Below are 12130 nucleotides of genomic sequence, written 5' to 3' on the forward strand. Positions count from 1 at the left end.
CTGCAACCATCGCTTCCCATTTTTTTCTCCAAGCCTCCTCTTCTGTGTGGCTCAGGACTATGAGAGAGCCCTTGGGTGAATGGGGGCCCTGAATTTCTCTCTGTTCAGTTTCTTTGTAGTTTCCTGGGTGTGGTCATGTTGGTGGAGGATCAGTGAGCTATTGGCATTGGCCCAGAGGAAGAACCTCTCACCCAGGAAATAATTGACTTGTAAAATGGTGCCGTTTTAATCCATTCATTTATCCACTCAATCATTCGTTCATTCATCAGCTATTTATTTGGTATTTATTCTGTGCCAGGCCATCATGTTAGATACACAAGACAGACATGGTTTCTGTCCTCAAGGAACAGCTATAGCCAGCAATTCTGGCGTTGATCTGGGATGATGATCTACTCCAGGTCTTCATATTCAAAGAGGGAAGCATCTAGAAAACACGGAGCTTCTTGCAGAATCCTTTAGTGACTGACATATTCCATTGCCAATAACTAAATATGCAGTTCAGGGTGGTCAGATGTCTCTCCCACTTCCCCGCACTGGGGATCGTGATGGAAGGAGACAGGCTATTATGGAAGCTGAATTATGTGCAATGGAGGCAGAGAAGAGGAGGATCCAACCATATTGGGAGCAGTTCGGGATGGGTCCTGGGGAGAGTGGACAGATACTCTGTTCCTGTCCCTTGTAGGCCCTTCAGTGTTTATTCAATGCAACACAATGCTTAGGAGCATAGGCTCTGACATGAGACAAATGTGAGCTAAGCCCCTGCTTGATTACCTGCTAATGCATGAGGCTCAGTCTTCTCATCTGAGAAATGGGGATTAATTTTAGGATCTATTTTCCAGGGTTGCTCTGAGTGTTAAACAATATCCTGAATGTAAAGAACTTAGCTGAAGTCTTGGGAATTTGCTGTTATCATCCTTCATAAACTCTGGGGAGACTACCAGAAATCAGAAAAGAGGAGCTTCAATCTGGACTGGTGTAATCAGGGAGGTCTCCTTGGGGGAGGTGACCTTTTGGTCTCTAAGCTTGGCAAGAACAGGGATGGTATTACTTTTCCGTCTTTCTGTGTTCTTAGTACCAGGCATAAATCAGTCTTCAGCATATGCTTGTTGAGTGAATAGTTGAGTTACTGACCAGGATCTTGAAGGAAGAATAGGAAATGCGTGTGGAAGGGACTTTTAGTATTTCTCTCTTCCCCAGGGACCGTACTTATGAATGGAGTCATATTTTCTATTTCTCCTTATTTTCTTTTTAATAAAGAGATTACAGCTTTTCATGGTTATAACAAGACTATTCTGGTGTGGAGCTGCTTCACTTCCCTTGGTATGGGATATGCCACTATTTATTTAAATGACCCCCTGTTGTCAGACACTTTGCTTGTTTCCAATTTGTCATTATTGTAAGAGATTCTGTGATGATCATCTCTGCACATACATTGAATTATTTCCTTAGGTTAAATTCCTGGACAGTCTCATGGGTCACCTGGTAGGTATGTGTAATGTCTTAAGATTTTGGACACACAGTGTTAGATCACCCTCCAGAGAGGCTGTGCCCGTTTCCCTTGCCACCTGCCCATCAGCTCATCTGCTTGCTAATCTGCTGCCTAAGAGATGGGCTCTCACCATTTCTGCAGCACTTGTCACTGCCTTCCCTGCTTGGCCAAGTGGGAATCGTGGGGTGAGCTCGTCTCTCTGTTCTTCAGGCCTACTGGGTATCTGTTGTGTCACGTCAGGATTACGTAAGTGTGAGGCTGAGAAATCTCCTTGGAGGAGAGAAACTCCCCAGATGTTGGAGTCAGCGCTGGAGTAGGGAAGAAGAGGTGCTCAGGGCATTGAGAGACTGGTTACGTTGCATCCCCCCAAACCCCTACCCCACTTCCCTGGTCTCCTGTGGAGTTAACCTTGTCCAATCTCTTCCTACCTCACTTGCATAATAGAAAGAAACATTCTCTATGCTCTGTGTCCCACATCCCTTTTAAAACTCTTGCCACACTTGTCACACTCCTGTCACATTATTCTGTATCTCCGTTGGCCGGTAGCTTGGAAGGGTGGAGTCTTAATCATTTTGGTATCTCCAGGATCTGACATAGAATAACAATAAAAAAATGAATAAAGTGAAGGTAATAATAATAGTAGTAGCTAATGTGTTGGGCACCTACTATGTGCCAAACCCTTTGTATATTTTATCTCATTGAATAATCCCAAGAAACGAATGTTGTACATATTGTTATTAGTATCCTCATTTTACAGACAATGAGGCTAAGGCACGGAGAGGTAAAGTGACTTGCCCAAGCTCACACAACCGGCGAGTGGAAAAGGTGGGACTCGAAGCCAGCGCCCTCTCAATTATTCTGCTAGGCGCTTGGTGAGTGTCTTAGCCACTAAGTGGGAAGCCAGCTTTTCCTCTGCTCCCTCCTTAATACTAGCTTATTTCTAGGAGGTTTGACAGTTATATATCCCCCGCAGAGATGAGAAATCTGGTTTACTCATTTCCAGGGAAAAGCAAACTAGGGTCTCGAGAGGATCTTCTTGGAGGAGTGCTTTGAAAGACCTCCCTGGAAATAGATCTCTCTCTGACTTCACCATCTCCAATCACACTGCCTGGGGTCACTCCTTTATGAATTCATTCATTTCCCATCAGAGCTTAAAGCTCCTTTTGAAAATGTAGATTCAATAAAGCTGGGGTGGGGGTGGGTAGAAAATGTAGAATCTTCCAGCAAATATCAGGCCCCTTCAACCTTAATACCTTAGTGGGCATAAAGGCATCTGAACTTTCTCCTCAAGCTGCTATTCCTTACTGTTCTTTTCACTTGTTCGAATTCAGGCCAGCTCAGGTCCAACCTCATCCCCAGGCAGGTTTTCCAGCCTCTCCCATCTTATTCAGCCTTCTCCCTGCAGCAGCCACTCCAGTATTGCTCTTCTGAGGTGATGATCTAGCCCAGGTCCCCCTAAAATTGTTCAAAGGCAGCAGCATTTTGAAGATAAGGGGCTCTTTGCAGAATCCCGTGAACTATGGTCGTATCTCATTTATGGTAACTAAACATGCAATCTGGGGTGGTCAGATACCAGTAAGTTTTATGAGATTCCAGGAAAACAAAAGTTGCAAGCATCAACAGTTCTAAGAATAATTCGTTTATTCAATATTGACCAAGCATCAGATTTGTTCTGGCCCTTGATAACTCAGAAATACACAAGATCGGGCTGTGTTCTTGGAATGTCCAGTCTGGTGGGGGAGCCAGTTATATGTAGGGTGGACACAGGGAGAAGGTGAGGTTTTGTTGCAGGAGTTCAGATGAGGAAAATGCAGTCAGCCTTCAATAAGTGTTTGTTACAGGCTAGAAACAGATTCCGATTCTGGAGAGGACCTGGGAGAGGAAAGGTCCTACGTGCTTACTTTATTCTTTTGGCCTAAGATTGTGTTTTGGTACTTACTGGCTTAATGGGAAGCTGGCCTTAAGAGACACAGCTGTGGCTGGGTGAGGTGGTTCAAGCCTATAATCCCAGCAGCACTTTGGGAGGCCGAGGAGGGCGGATCACCTGAGTTTGGGAGTTTGAGACCAGCTTGACCAACATGGAGAAACCCCATCTCTACTAAAAGTACAAAATTAGCCAGGCACGGTGGTGTATGCCTGTAATCCCAGCTACTTGGGAGGCTGAGGCAGGAGAATCACTTGAACCCGGAAGCGGAGGTTACAGTGAGCCGAGATTGTGCCGTTGAACTCCAACCTGGGCAACAAGAGCAAAACTCCATCTCAAAAAAAAAAAAAAAAAAAAAAGAAAGATATGGCTGCATGGTGGGGGGCAGAGGGTAGTTAGGCAAATTTAGCATACCCAGAAGAATGATTTCAGGACCGACTGATTTTCAGATTTCAGGGCAGATAATGCTATGGAGGTGATGGAAATGACATTATGTCACTGCTGTAAGTGGGAATATAATAATTTTCTAATGTGCTTTAAAGTAAAAATGTAACATCTAAACATTGAAAAAATAAACATCCTTAGACCACCTAACTTCACCTTTTGGATCTCAGCACAGCATGTATCGCTCTTTGGAAGACACCTCTCTTCCATAATAAGTAATAATCACAATGGCAATGATAATGAATAAAGATGACAGACATGGGGCTGCCTATGTGCTGGGCTCTACTCTAAGTGCTTTAACATATATTAGCTAATGTGATCCTAACAACCACCATATGAGGAAGTGCTATCATTTGCTTTGCAGATAGAGAAACTGAGGCAAAGAGAAGTTTAGTAACTTTCTCAAGGTCACACAGTTTGCATGTAGCAGAGTCAGATTTGAACACTGGCAGCCTAGCTCTAGAACCTGGCCTCTTAACCATTTCATGATGCCATCTCTGCTGTTGCTGTCCTTTTCCCCTTACTTATGGTCATTTTCGGCTGGACATTTTAACTACATTCCTTGAGGATAGGAGTCTGGATAAGCACGCAGCACATAGTAGACACTTAGTAAATGGTAGCTGCTATTCATCATTTAGAGTATATGAAACTCACTCCTATTCATTAGCTCAGTGCAACATCCTGGCTGCTTCAGGAGATGGGTGGGGAAGGTATTGTGGTCCCATTTTACAGTTGAGGAGACTGAGGTTCGGAGCATGCCAGTGACATGCCAAGATCCCAAACTGGGAAGTAGGGGAGCTGAAATCAAACTCCGAATATCGGAGAAGGCAAGTCCAAGTTCCCTTCCCCTGGCAGAGCCTTGCCTGATAACGCGGAATTGACTGATTAATAAATAAGACTTGTTGACTTGTCTCGAAAGCTTGCTTCGCCAAGTCCTACTGTGTCTTTTCCTAAGGAGGTTAGTGGGTTTCCATGCATTTCCCGTTTTCCTTGTGGGAAGGGATTTGTCAGTGCACACAGGCCAATCTCAGGGACCCAGCAATCCTTTCTCTCTCTTTCTGTCTCATGTTCTTTCTCTCTTTTTCTTGCACACCAATCTCTTTGTTTCATTTACTTGTTCTATCTTTGACTGATTCCCTGTGATGAGTTGTGCTCCTGGAAAGCTGCCCTGTGACATTTCTTCCCTTTTGTGTCCCTGACAGTAGCATTTCCCTGGAGGCTCTTAAAGGAGAAGGAGGAGGGAGTGAAGAAGGCATGGATGCCCTAGCAGTGTCATCCAGCGACAAAGCCCAGTGTTCAGGCTAAAGCTTTGAGCATGTGTCCTTTCTCTTGTAGGGCACGCACATGGTATTGTTCAGAACAGGTTGCAGTATGATTGAAGCATTGGGTTCTTTGTCTCAGAGGGAGCTCAGTCGTGACTCCTAAAGCTGATTTGCTCTGGGCTTCTTAATGTAGGGTCCCCTGGCAGACTTGCTATATTGGTTTCCTATGCTGCTGTAACAAGTAACCGCAAACTTTGTGGCTGGTGACAACACAGATTAATTATCTTACAGTCCTGGAGGTCAGAATTCCTCAAACCAAGGTGTCAGCCGTGGGGTTGTGTTCATTCTGGAGGCTCTCGAGGAAACTCTTTTCCTCACCTTTTCCATTTTCTAGAGCCTGCCCGCATTACTTACCTGGTAGCTTCTCCCACCATCTTCAAGACCAGTTACAAAGCATCTTCATACCTCTCCCTACCTCTCTTTCTCTCTCTCCCCCTCTCTCTTTTTCTCTCTCCCCCTATACTTCCATCAACACCTTTCCTCTCTGACTCTGGCCCTCTGACCTCCCTCCTGTAGGGACCCTTGTGATTACATTGGATTCACCCATATAACCCAGGATGATCTCCCCACCTCAAGATCCTCAACTTAATCACTCCTGCAAAGTCCCATTTGCCACTTAAGGTAATCTATTAACGCCTTTTGGGGATGAAAATGTGGAAATCTTTTGGGGCCATTATTTTGCCTACTACACTTGCTAAGTGAAATGGGAACATTCTCTTTTTCTGGGCTATCTCAGTGCTCATTTCCTTGGGAGACAGAAAAGCTCAGAAGATCTTGAGATAAACTGTTCAGATTCACACCCCATTCTCCCCCTCTTCCTAGCTGTGTTATCTTGGGCAAGTCACTTGAGCTCTCCATGTCTGATTTCCTCATCTTGAAAATGGGTAAATAGCGCAATACAACCTCCTTTCACTGTTGTCAGTCATGAAGAGTGCTGGGGAGATAAAGCATGGCACCTGCTAAATAGTAAGTGCATGCCCCCTGCAAAAGGAGAGATGATTAGGAATTAGGAATGCCAGGTAGCATAATGATCATAAATTCACAGGGTCTTGGTTCAAATTCCAGTCTCACCACTTATGAACTCAATGGCCTCAGGCTAGTTGTTTTAGGAGTCTCAGTTTCATAAAACAGAAATGAAACCATTATCATCCTGAAACAGGATTTTTGGGAGGAGGAGATGATGCTGCTGCACATATACGAATTGTGCAGGAGGTAGTGGGTAGCATTTGTTGCTGTAGCTATTACTACCATCATCATTTCCCATCCTCTTTGGGGTGATGGAATGTCTTACCGGGCTGCCTCTGCTCCATAAAACAAGGGTAGAGCAAGGCAGCTCGCTGAATTGGGGCCTGAGGAATCTTCGCAATGTTCTATCGTTGAATGAAGCCTCGAGAGCATCAGAGCCTGGCTGGGCTCAGCCTTGAGGAGTCTGGGTTTCGAGGTGTCTCCCTGCTGCAGTGCTACAGGCTGGTGGAGCTTACAGCAGCAGCTGGTTCTTTGAACAAAGGGCTCTCCAGAAGCACCGGGGACAGAAGAGGGGTTTGGCAGTGGTGACCAGGGAGGTGGGCAGGGTGGGGCAAGGTCCCCTGACAAGGCAAGGCTAGTTCCTAGATGGCATGCTCACCAGAGAGGGTGCAGAGTTCCGGTTTCAACCATATTATTATTTTTTAATTTTGCTGCAAAGTCCTTGTTTCAATGAAGGCTTGGGCAGATGCCCAGTATGCAAAGCAGTTAAAAGCACCACTAACTGTTCTAGTTGAAACCAGAGTAGAGGGTCAGTTGAGGCCTCTTTTCATTTCCACAGGGTCTCTAGGGGGGCTGGTTTAGGAAAAACTGGCAGGGTCATGAAAACACAGACTTTGGAGTCAGACAGACCTGAGATTTGCATCGCTGCCTCTGCTGCTCCCTGGTTGTGTGAGCTTGGGGGCCTCACATCATCTGCCTGAACCTTCGTCTTCTTGTCTGCAAATGGGGCAATAACAGCACCCACTTCAGGTCGTTGTGAAGTGTGGGGATAATCACTGTAAAGTGCTTAGTACAATGCCTGACGCATGCAGGTGTCTAGGTATGCAGCAGCTGGTAGCTATTGGCATTCCCTAAGGGAGAGCTGAATTCATGAGAGGCCCTCCCAGAATACATGCCTAATGGCCAGAGAAGCTGTGAGAAATTCTTTGGGATTGGAAGCCAAGAGGCCTGGGAACTATTTGGGTTCTGATTCCACCACCAGATCCTAGATGACTTTCATTTCTCCTTGGGCTTCTTGAATCACTCTTCAAATGTTTATTGAGGCGGCCAGGTGTGGTGGCTCATACCTGTAATCCCAGCACTTTGGGAGGTTGACGTGGGTGGGTCACTTGAGGTCAGGAGTTCGAGACCAGCCTAACCAACATGGCGAAACCCTGTCTCTACTAAAAATACAAAAATTAGCCAGGCGTGGGGTGCATGCTTGTAGTCCCAGTTATTTGGGTGGTTGAGGCATGAGAACCTCTTGAACCCAGGAGGTGGAGGTTGCAGTGAGCCGAGATCTCACCACTGCACTCCAGCCTGTGTGACAGAGCGAGAATCTCTCTCAAATAAAACAAATGAAATTGTCTATTGAGGGTTTCATATGTGCCTTGGACTACCCTAGGCAATAGACCACAGGTCCTGGCATCTGAAAGTCTTACATTCTATACTCAACTCTGCTACTTCCTAGCTCTTTGACTATGGACAAGTCACTTCTCCTCTCTGGTCCCCAGTTTCTCCATCTGTAAAGTGAGGACACTGAATTTATTACACAGGATCATCCCAGAAGATATTCAATGAAATTTTCCCCTCAAACTTGTAGAATGCATTTGAAATGGACTGTGAGAGAGACATCCTGGAGCATGTTCTTTGGAATCATACAACCCTGAGTTTGAATGCAATGTCTATAACTTACTGTGAAGCCTTGGGCAAAGAATTTTATCTCTTGATTCTAAGTTTTCTCATTTGCAAGATGGGAATAATACTAGTGCCCTGAAAGGGTCACGGTGAGGACTTCGGAAGATGATACATGTAAAGTTCCTAGCAGAAGGGCTGGCACACAGTAGGTTTTCAATAGCTGCCATAATTGTCACCACCACCACCACCATAATCATCACCATCAACATCATCAGCATAATCATTTTCAATCAACACCATCACTATAATCATCACCATGATTACCGTCATGATGACAATTACTAACACCACCCCCACCACCACCACCACCATCATCATCATCATTATCACCATCTATAAAATGAAGCTCTAGGCCAGATGCAGTGGTTCACACCTGTAATCCCAGTACTTTGGGATGCTGAGGCAGGAGGATCATTTGAGGCCAGGAGTTCAAGACCATCCAGGGAAATATAGTGAGAACCGTCTCTGCAAAAAATAAAAAAATAATAATTAGCAGGGTATGTTCATGTGCACCTTTAGTCCTAGCTACTGGAGAGGCTGGGGTGGGAAGATCACTTGACCCCATGAGTTCAAGGTTTCAGTGAGCTATGATTGCACCACTGCACTACAGCTTGGGTGACAAAGTGAGACATTATCTTTTTTTTTTTTTTTTTTGAGATGGAATTTCACTCTTGTTGCCCAGGCTGGAGTGCAATGGTGCAACCTTGGCTCACTGCAGCCTCCACCTCCTAGGTTCACGTGATTCTCCTGCCTCCACCTCCCGAGTAGCTGGGATTACCATGCCCGGCTGTTTTTTTGTATTTTTAGTAGAGGTGGGGTTTCATCACATTGGCCAGGCTGATCTTGAACTCCTGACCTTAGGTAATCCACCCACCTCAGCCTCCCAAAGTGCTGGGATTACAAGCGTGAGCCACTCAGAGACACTGTCTTGAAAAATTGTTTTTAAAATGAAGCTCTAAATGTTTTCATTTTAACTCCTGTGTCTCATGGGGAGAAGTAAGTGACAAATGTGGTAGTTAACCCTGGGCCATCTGGATGGGAAGCTTTAGATGTGAGTCTCCAATAGAGAGAGTTCTCCTTCACTTTGCAGAGAAGTTCTAAGCAGATCTTGTTCTGTTTGATATTTCCTGGCCTTTTTCCAACATGAGCCCTTTCCCAAAGTTAGCAGGAATAGGACCCTTGAGTGCTGGAGCACTGGGAGCCATGGGAATCCATTCCTCTTTACATATTTCCCCTTTTGATACTTTTATTTCATTGTCCGTATAGCGATTTCATTTCAGAAAGCCAGTCTGGATCTTTCAGGGAAGGGTCTTTGGCCAAGGCTCAATGGTCTGATTTAGACTTAAAATTTCCCTTCATTCCACTCAAACCACATGCTGAAGGGTGAGGTTGGCCCATGCCATCCTAGGTGGGCTGTCAATTCCTTTATTGCTCTGTCCAAACATTTGTGTTGTAGGACAGGTTATGGATCATGAAATCATGGTGGTTCACAGCTTGAGTATTCTTATTGTTGCATTTTAACCTCTTGCTTCCTATCTTTAGGAAAAATGAGGTCATTATACTATCATTTTTACAGATGGGACTTGGAAACATTAAATGACTTTTCTAGGGTTGTAAGGGGGCTGTATCTGGCTTCCAGAAGATTGTCAAGTGCTTATTCAACTAAGCCATCCTGCCCCTTAGAAATTTCCGTTTCTTACGCCTCAGCTTTTCTGCCCCGAATTCTGAGAAACTCCAGGTATAGGTCAGAAATCTGCAGCAATGGGGGTGAGGACAGGTCAGCTGGGCAAAATTTTGAGGGGAAAAACCACTTAGGGAGCCCCGTACACTGGGGCCAAACTCTTGTCTGAGCAGAGAGGAGCAATGCAGGACTGGGGGCGTGTGGGAGACAGGGGCTGCGAAGTTATAGCTCCTTTGCTCTGAGAATGAGCGACGGTATTAGAACAAGTGTGTGGTAGGTAAGCTGTCACCGACTAGACTGTGTGATGTCGAGAAGTCCCGTCCCCCACCCCTCCGGACTCCCCCTTCTCTGCTCTAACCATCCAATTACTTAACTTCTCTGCCTAGGGGTTCGCTTCCCGCCCATCTCGTCCTCCACCGCATCTTAGCGCTGTCCGTGGTGCTGACCGCCAATCCCCTGGTTGCCGTTTCGACCAGCTGGGATCTCTGGTGCGCCCAACCTCCCCTCCCGGCCTCCCACCTTTCTTTCTCCAGGCACCGCACACATAAATCACGGGTGGGAGGCAGGCTTGGTTCCCGCTCGGTTCCCCCTGCACTGGGAAGCTGCCGCCCCGGTTGCCTTGCTCACACAGGGCTTTGCAGTAGTGGTGGCAGCCGCGGCAGAAACCGGCTCTGGGGAAGCAATTGATTCGTCTACTGCCAGCAGCCCGGAGTTGCCTACGCGGACTGGAAAGGAAGGCAGAAGGGAAAGAGAGAAAGAGAGAGAGAGGGAGAGAGAGAGAGAGAGAGAGAGAGAGAGAGAGAGAGGCGTACAGAGCGAAAACCTTCATCCATGTGGAGGACAGTCTGAGGGAGCCACTGTCCCTTGTCCACTGACTCACTGGCTGGTCCGAGTTTTCTCCGCTTCTGGCAGTGGTATTTCTTTTTGTCTTGGTCCTGCATGATTTAGGGGTAGTTGATGTGTCTGTGTGTCTGCGTGTGTGCACTGGTGCTTTGATTTTATTTTGGGAAGAGTAGGAGACTCAAATGAACAATTTTCTTTCAGGCACCTCCGCTGAGCTTTTGAACCAAGTCATTGGGACTTAGCGTCTTCCTACCCGGCAGGGAAGGGAGGAGTTGGCAAGAATTTGGTTCACCCTTTCCCCCTGCAATCCTCCCGCGTCGCGGTAAGTGATATTCTCCTTGGTTGTGCAGATGGGCTAGGGGTATTAGAATCCCAATTGTGATGTGTGTGCATGAGCTGGTGGGGTAAAGGGTAGTTGGGAGGAGAAGGGTATCGAGGAACGACTATGCTTATTTGCCTACATTCTGCAGTGTTTTATCACCTAAGCGGCATCCCAAAGCCAAATGAGATTTTGGCTTAGTGCCCAGGGAGGGGGTAAAATGTGCTCATGTTGTAGGCAATGCGATCAAGATTGTGGCTTCTGCCCAGTTTGCCCTCTCCTTTGCAGCAGAACCTGGTGAAAGTAGCCGGCAGTTCTCTGAAAGAGTTAACCCTTTGTGGGGGTGGCTAGTCTGGCATGGAGGAACTCTGGGTATTCTGACTTAGCAAGTGAGTGCTTATCCCTGGAGGGGAGGGGGTCACCTGAGACTGGAAGGGTAACTCTTGCCTGAGCACACTGGGTAAGATTTGCACAGGACAGAGCTTAGATTGTACCCAATTCCAGGAAGAGCTGAATAATTTAATTGTGATGGTTTTTGCGAGGTTGGCTGTTCCTGCTTTCCTGAGATGGGAGACGTGGGAGCCAGGAAAGGGCCACACTCTGCTTAGGATGAGTGGTCAGACTGGCCAGAAGGGAGCAGCCACTGCCTGCAGAGGAGATGATATTTTATTTTCACAGGTGGCGTAACCTGTAAGTGATTGTATGGGGAAGCATCCTGGCACTAGCTTGGGAGATTCTATCCTTGAGTTCGTCTCACAAGGAAGGAGGGGAAAAAAGCTTGTTCAAATTCTGGGGAAAGATTCCAGGTTCCAGCTTCAGTTTTGTTCCAGGGTAGACCATCCCCCTGCACTAGTTTCTTTTTCCAAGATCCTGATGGGGAAAGGCTGCACCAACCTGTTAGTGAGTGGGAAGTGGAAGTACCTTGAAACTGAATCCAAAAGCTCACATTTAATTTTGAAATGCCTTTGATGCTAATCTGTGACCCATCAAAAGGGGATTTCACCTTGCTTTCTGCTTTGATTACATCTACTTTTCTGGAAATGAATGCCCTTATTTTCAGCATCTTTGCTATTATCTCAGGGGCCAACTCAGTGTTCTGCACCCCCAAGGATTTCCTTTTTAGATTCTTGCTCTTGGAGGTGGGAGGAATAAAACAACAGTCAGAGATTGGCAAGCCTGAAATATA

General features: G+C 46.3%; 1 protein-coding gene across 41 annotated transcripts in view; it reads left to right on the forward strand.

The window, feature by feature from the left end:
• The window catches only part of RPH3A (rabphilin 3A), a 334954-nt gene that overhangs the window by 206815 nt on the left and 116009 nt on the right, over positions 1-12130 (forward strand). For 27 of the 41 annotated variants that reach the window (XM_077955194.1, XM_077955204.1, XM_077955172.1 and 24 more), the window contains one exon: positions 10827-10947. The gene's annotated coding sequence lies outside the window, so the exon portion shown is untranslated. Of the gene's footprint in view, positions 1-10197; positions 10271-10407; positions 10697-10826; positions 10948-12130 lie in introns of those variants that run through there. The other 14 variants (XM_077955180.1, XM_077955185.1, XM_077955206.1 and 11 more) reach the window with 2 other exon arrangements.

The sequence above is a fragment of the Macaca mulatta genome, chromosome 11, assembly GCF_049350105.2.
Source record: "Macaca mulatta isolate MMU2019108-1 chromosome 11, T2T-MMU8v2.0, whole genome shotgun sequence".
In the NCBI taxonomy this organism is placed as follows: domain Eukaryota; kingdom Metazoa; phylum Chordata; class Mammalia; order Primates; family Cercopithecidae; genus Macaca; species Macaca mulatta.